The sequence below is a fragment of the Tupaia chinensis genome, unplaced genomic scaffold (genome assembly GCF_000334495.1).
Source record: "Tupaia chinensis unplaced genomic scaffold, TupChi_1.0 Scaffold000228_1, whole genome shotgun sequence".
NCBI classification, from domain to species: domain Eukaryota; kingdom Metazoa; phylum Chordata; class Mammalia; order Scandentia; family Tupaiidae; genus Tupaia; species Tupaia belangeri.
Window position 1 is genome coordinate 2,362,055 of NW_006159703.1, and position 6,591 is coordinate 2,368,645.

The following is a 6,591-nucleotide window of genomic DNA, read 5'->3' on the forward strand; positions in this document are numbered from 1 at the left end:
CAAAGGGCAACGACCGGACGCCAGAAAAAAAAAAAAAAAAAAAAAAGGAGGGTGGGGGAAGAAAAAGAAAAAAGAAAGCTGGTTAGTTGCTAAGCTGAAATTGTGTTTCTGTTCTGGTCCCAGCTCTGCAGACCAGCCTCCCAATGGGACTTTCTTACTGTGGCTGGAACAAATTACCATAAACTTACTTAAAACAATGTATATTGAGGGCCATTAGGTGGCATAGTGATTAAAGTGGTGGATTCCCACATGGCCAGTAACGGTTTGAGTCCTGGACCTGGTGGTTTGAAAATCATGCCGTGTGTGTGTGTGTGTTTCCATGTCCGTCCGTCAGTCTCCAAAATCCCAGGAGGAGGACGGAGGAGAAGCATGACTATTGTAGCATGGTTATCCCCTACTGAGGGGTGAGTTCTCACTTTCCCTCTCGCTGTCCTTCTCTGGTGAGTGCACATGCTCTATGGCAAAACCCTTAAACAAATAAACAAACAAAAAAAGCATCTTACAGCTATGGAGGTCAGAAGTCCTAAAGTCAAGGTGTCAGCAGGCTGTGTTTCTTCTGGAGGCTTTAGGGGAGAATCTGTTTCCTTGTCTTTTCCAGCTTTTAAAGGCTGTGCATATTCCGTGGCTCGTGGCTCTTCCCTCCATCTGGAAAGGCGGTAGCACAGCATCTTCTGCTGTCTCCATCTCTGACCCCTGCTTCTGCTGTTACAGCTCCCCCTCCTTAACTTTGACCCTCCTGGTTTCCCCTTGTAATTAAATTGGGTCCACATGAGTAATCCAAGACACTCTCCCCATCTCAAACTCTAAAATAATAGTCTGCAAAGTTCCTTTGGCTACATAAGGTGACATTCACGGACTTTTGGGTTTAGGGTGTAGACGTTTGTGGGAGGCTAGTATTCTTTTACATATTCTAAAAATTTGATTGTAAATTTGGGAAGAACTGGATTAAAAGTTAAAGAGAATTTCTCTAGACTTTTTTTGGAGAGGTTTTTGCTATAGGGCGCGTGTGCTTGCCAGACAGACAGAGAGAGACAGAGAGACAGAAAGCGAGAAATCACCCCCCCCCCCCCGCGGATGGCCACAAACAATCCCTTCTCCGCCATTCTCCTCTCGGGATCTTGGGCACGCATGCACACGTGCCCGGCGTGAGTTTTAAGCTACCGGGTCTGGGACTTGAACCGCAGTTGACTACATGGGAATCCAGTGACATAGCCATTACGCTAACTGCTGGTCCCAAGAGAATTTCTCTGAACTTTGAAAGAAAATAGTTACTATAGGTTACATCTGTCGAGATGTTGGGAAGAATTTGGTTACGTTTTTCATGGATTATCTCCTGTCACTCTCATGACTATGCTAAGGTGTACTGTTACTCCTTTGTATCAAATGAAGTTTCTGAAATGTAAAGTTGAGCAACTTGCTCAAGATCACATTGCTAATAAGTGGCAGAGTTAGGGTTAAAATTGAGATGTCTGAAGATAGACCCTGAATCTTAGAGATTCACATGATCAAAATTCTAATATGCAAGGCAGGGGATTTAGGATGCAGAATATTCCAGATTAATTTAGTGAGATTATAGCATCTTCCAGGCTAGTGTTCTTCAGAGCGTGCTTCATGAAATGATACACTCCGTGGCCTCTAGATCAATGTTATCAAATACCATTTCATGATGGTGGGAATGTTTCATATCTGTTCCATCTGATAGGGTAGCCACTGGTCACACATGGCGGCTTAGTACTCAAAATGTGCTTAGGACAACTAAGAGACTCAGTTTTAAATTTTACTTAATTATTAAACAGATAGCCACATGTGGCTAGCGGCTCTCGTATTGGACAGCACAGCTCTTCCTCTTCAGGTCTGATGTTTTAAGTCCAATCCAAGCTCAGGCCATGGAGTTACTTTTGAGCATGGTACGGTATCAAATTTGTTTGAAGGGGGCTGGACTCCCACATGGCCAGCCGCAGTTTGAGTCCTGGACCTGGCGGCTTGCTTTCTTACTTTCTCTCTCTCTCCTCTCTTGCTGACTCTGTCCATCTCTGGTCAAATCAAAATAAATAAATAAATAAATAAATACATGGATGGATAAATAAAGTTAAATAATTCTTTTTAAAAAGAAAAGTTGAAGAATAGTTGTTAATGCTGATGGTGGCACAGTGGTAGAACGTGATGGCTCTGTGAGGCTGACTCCATTGGGAGGTTCCAGGTTTACAAGGGAGCTCTCCTGTAATATGCCAGGCTTGAGTGTGCCCGTGATCCAGGGCTGCCTGACATTGGGGTGAACTGCAGCAACAAGAGCCAGTTGGGGGGTGTTGTCTCTGTCTTTCTCACTCATGGAAGCAGTAAATAAAAACTAAAGAAAAAAAAGTTGTTAAAAACTTTCGAGGGACCAGAAGATGGTGTAATGGTTACATCACTGGACTCCCACACCGACCAAGGTTCAAGTCCCAGACATAGCAGCTTAAAACTCACGCCAGACGCGTGTCCATACATGCCCAAGATCCTGAGAAGAAAATGGAAGAGAAAGGATTACTGTGTGGTCACCCCCCCCCACCCCCCAGGGAGTGGTTTCTCACTTTCTGTCTCTCTCTAGTGAGCACACATGCCCTATAGCAAAAAATCTTAAAAAAACAAAACAAACAAACAAAAACAACAACAAGAAAACCTTTGGGAAGTGCTTCTGAAAAGGATATATCTTTGTTGTAGGAAAAAAATAGTGAAAAAGAATTTCAGGTGTCATGTGAGAAGTCAAAGAAAATTTGTAGACTACAGAGTCTTACTCTTTGGTAGACCAATCTAGAGTGTTGGTCAATCTAACAATCTCCCTCAGAGATGTCTCAGTTGAAGAACTCTTCAATCATTCAACAAGAATCTATTAGGTCATTGGAAAAATCATGGCATGTTTTTCTTTTTTAAAAAATATTTTATTTAACTTTATTTATATAAATTTGACCAGAGAGGGACAGAGAGAGAGAGAGAGAGAGAGAGAGAGAGACTGAGAGAGGGAGAGAAAGGGAGAAAGCAAGCTGCCAGTTCTGGGACTTGAACTGCGGTTGGCCATCCAGCACCCTTGATCACTATGCCTGCTGGTCCCATATTTTTCTATGCAAGAATGAATCATGACTTTCCTGATAACCCAATATGAAGCCATTTTGGAAGCTGTGGGTCAAAGACATGAGGCTAAGGTCCTGTCAATTCTTTGTAGCCATTCTGGGGAGATAGGATGTGCTTTCATGACCTTATCACCCAAAATGTTACATGAACTTACATGTAAAGCAAGAACCAACTTCATGTGACAGGGCCGTGGTGTTCACACTCAGTTTAGCTATGGAAAACCTTTTTTTGTAGCAGAAGCCCAATGTCTGCAACAGATGACAGGAGAATTACGTGGTTTGAAGGAAGGATTGGGGTGGAATTGTGGTCCTATATTCTTGAATCCCCCCTCCCTGACTGTTGTGGCCCTTGAGAAACCTCCTGAAACTCTGATAGGCATGTGAATCACCGATAGCTTCTAGAAGGGGTGTAGAAGGGCAGAGGCAGGAGAATTCCTGGGTTTGTTAGGAAAGGCTATTTGGGAAAGGTAATGTGTGATGCCTTCCAGGTATCTTTACGGTCTCAAATACATATATCATTTTGAATTTGCAAAAGATGCCATTGTGAATTTGCTTTTTTCTCTTATTATGTCCTAAGTCACTCTGCGTCATCAGTATATACTGACATCTTTAAAATGGTTAAGTGCTCCTTTTGATGTTTGTAAGAGGTGGGTCTAAGCTGGGGAGGAAGCAGCCTCCCTTTGGAATTGTGTCACTGGTTAAGCCAAGTCATTTTTTTTTTTTTGGAGAGGTTTTTTGCTATAGGGCGCGTGCGCTCGCCAGACAGACAGAGAGAGACATAGAGACAGAAAGCGAGAAATCACCCCCCAGGGGGGATGGTCACGCCGCAATCCCTTCTCCTCCATTCTCTTCTTGGGATCTTGGGCACACACGCACACGCGCCCGGCGTGAGTTTTAAGCCACCGGGTCCGGGACGCGAACCGTGGTCAACTACGTGGGAGTCCAGCGACATAGCCATTACGCTAACTGCTGGTTCCCAAGCCAAGTCATTTTTATCAACATTGGTATACTCTGCTTAGAACCTGTCTTAGCAGTTACTGTTCTAGAAAGAGACATCCTTGCTTAAGAATGTCAAATGGCCCTGCAGATGACAAAAATGGCTGTGAACTTTTTAGAAGCTGTAGTTTTTGCATTTTTTTGTTATGTGAGCATAGAGATTGTATGGATAATCACATCATATTTAATTCTTCACATTATCTATGTTGTAATTGCCAGAGGGTGTGTGTGCTTACCAGAGAAGGACAGGGGCAGAGGGAGAGATGGCACCCACCCCTACTGGGAGGTGGGCCTGCTGCCCTCCCTTCTCTCCCATTTCTCCATCTTGTTGGAATTTGGGGCAAGCACACACATGCGCCTGGCAGGTTTTTCAAAGCCACTGAGATGGAATTTGAACTGTGGTTGGCTGTGTGGGGTCTGGCTCCCTTAAGCAGTACGCCAGGAGTCTGGCCCAACACGTCATCTATTTCAAGGTGTTTTCCTATCCAGTCTTAAACGACTGATAAAGAGGACAGCATCTACTCTTAAGCATGCAGTTACCAGCAGGTCTTTAGCAGTTTGAAAGTTATCATTGCCTTTTTTTTTTTTTTAATTTGTGGTGAGAATCCAAAAAAGATTAGGGAGTTCATAGGTATATTAGCTTGACATTGGTAATCATTTCAGATATGTTTGTATTTTGAGGGGATCCAAACATCATGTTGTACACTTTGAGTATGTATGTATTTATTTTAGATTTTTGCTATAGGGTGCATGTGTTCGCCAGACAGACAAAAAGAGACAGAGAAAGCAAGAAATCATCCCTCGGGGAGATGGCTACTCTGCAATCCCTTCTCTTCCATTCTCCTCCTAGGATTTTGGACATGTACACACACACACTCAACATGAATATCAGGCCTTGTCCAGGATTCAAACCGCGGTTGGCCATGTGGGGGTTCAGCATCTTAACCGCTACACCACCTGCTTGCCCCACGCTTTGAATATTTAAATTATTTAAAAAATATTAACTGGTAAAATGAAACATTTTTCTTTGCATGATGTTTTGAAGCACATATATATTATGTAATGACTAAAGCTACACATTGAGTATATGCAAGTTTTATGTCCATTATGCCTTCATAATGCTGAACATAAAGCTTTAAAATATATTACAGCCTGGGGACCAGCAGGTGGCATGGTGGTTAAGGTGCTGGACACTCCTACATGGCTGACCATGGTTCAAGTCCTGGACCTGGTGGCTTGCTTTCTCACTTCCCTTCTTTCTCTCTCTCTCTGTGTGTCTCTCTCTGTCAAATTAAAAGTAAATGAATAAATAAAATAAAAAAAGAGAACCTATTCTTTTAAAAAAAATATTACAGCCTTAGTTCAAGTGATAATTGTAATTAGTATCAGATATTAACCTGTAATTATGGAGGGGCTTACAAAGTACTAGGCAGCTTATACAAAGGGTCTTCAAAAGTTCCTGGAAAATGCATATTATGAAAAAACTATGCATGGATTTCAAACATTATTTGCACCACAATGAACTTGTACTTTAATTCTGCTTTTCATGAACGTTTTACTAGGCCTCTCATATACCTTTAATAGTTCACTCTCCTGAACTCTAAGATGCTGGCATTTGTGTCGTGTTCATTTTCCAGATGAAAATAAGTAAATAGAATAGCTAATTCTAAGCCACATGGCTGGAAAACGACAGGCCTGGAATTCGATCCTAAGTAGCCTGGCTTTGGCGCTTGAGCTACAAAGCATTAGTCTGTTTCTAACAGGCTTTCTTTCTGATAGCAGTCGTGGCGGGGACTGAATTCTCAGGAGGAGATATGCTAAGTGAATGGTGAAGAAGTTTATGAATAGGATGCCGTCTGTATTTCCCACAGAGAGAAGTTATTTCAACTCTGACCTTGACTACAACCCAGACATCTCATTCGGGTCTCCTCTCAACTACAGACAGTAAGCTTACTTCCTTCGAGGGGCTGTGAAGAAGCACCCACCCCACACCTCTCTCCTGGCCACTGCAGGTTGCTGGCGATCTTTGGAGCTGCTCAGCTTGCAGATACATCACTCTTGGCTCTACTTCCTCCCTGTGTGTGTGTCTGTCCCTAAATTTCAAGGTATATTGGATTAGGGTCTACTGGCTTCATTTTAACTTGATCACCTTTGCAAAGAGTCTATCTTCAAATAAAGTCAGTTTGTGAGATTCTGGGGGTTAGATTTTCGACGTGTCAACATTGAGCGGAACCCAGTTCAACATACACACTGTATTTCAGAGTGAGCTGGGCTCTGGCTTCCTTGCTGGATAACGTCCCTCTTGCCCTAACAAGGCAAGGGCATGGAGGGATGGAGCAAAGATGTTTGATACGGGGCCAGTAGATGATGTGGCGGTTAAGGTGCTGGACTTCCACATGGCCGAACTTGGTTTGAGTCCTGGACTCTGCAGCTTGAAAATCACGCCAGGCGTGCATGTGTGTCTAGAATCCCAGGAAGAGAATGGAGG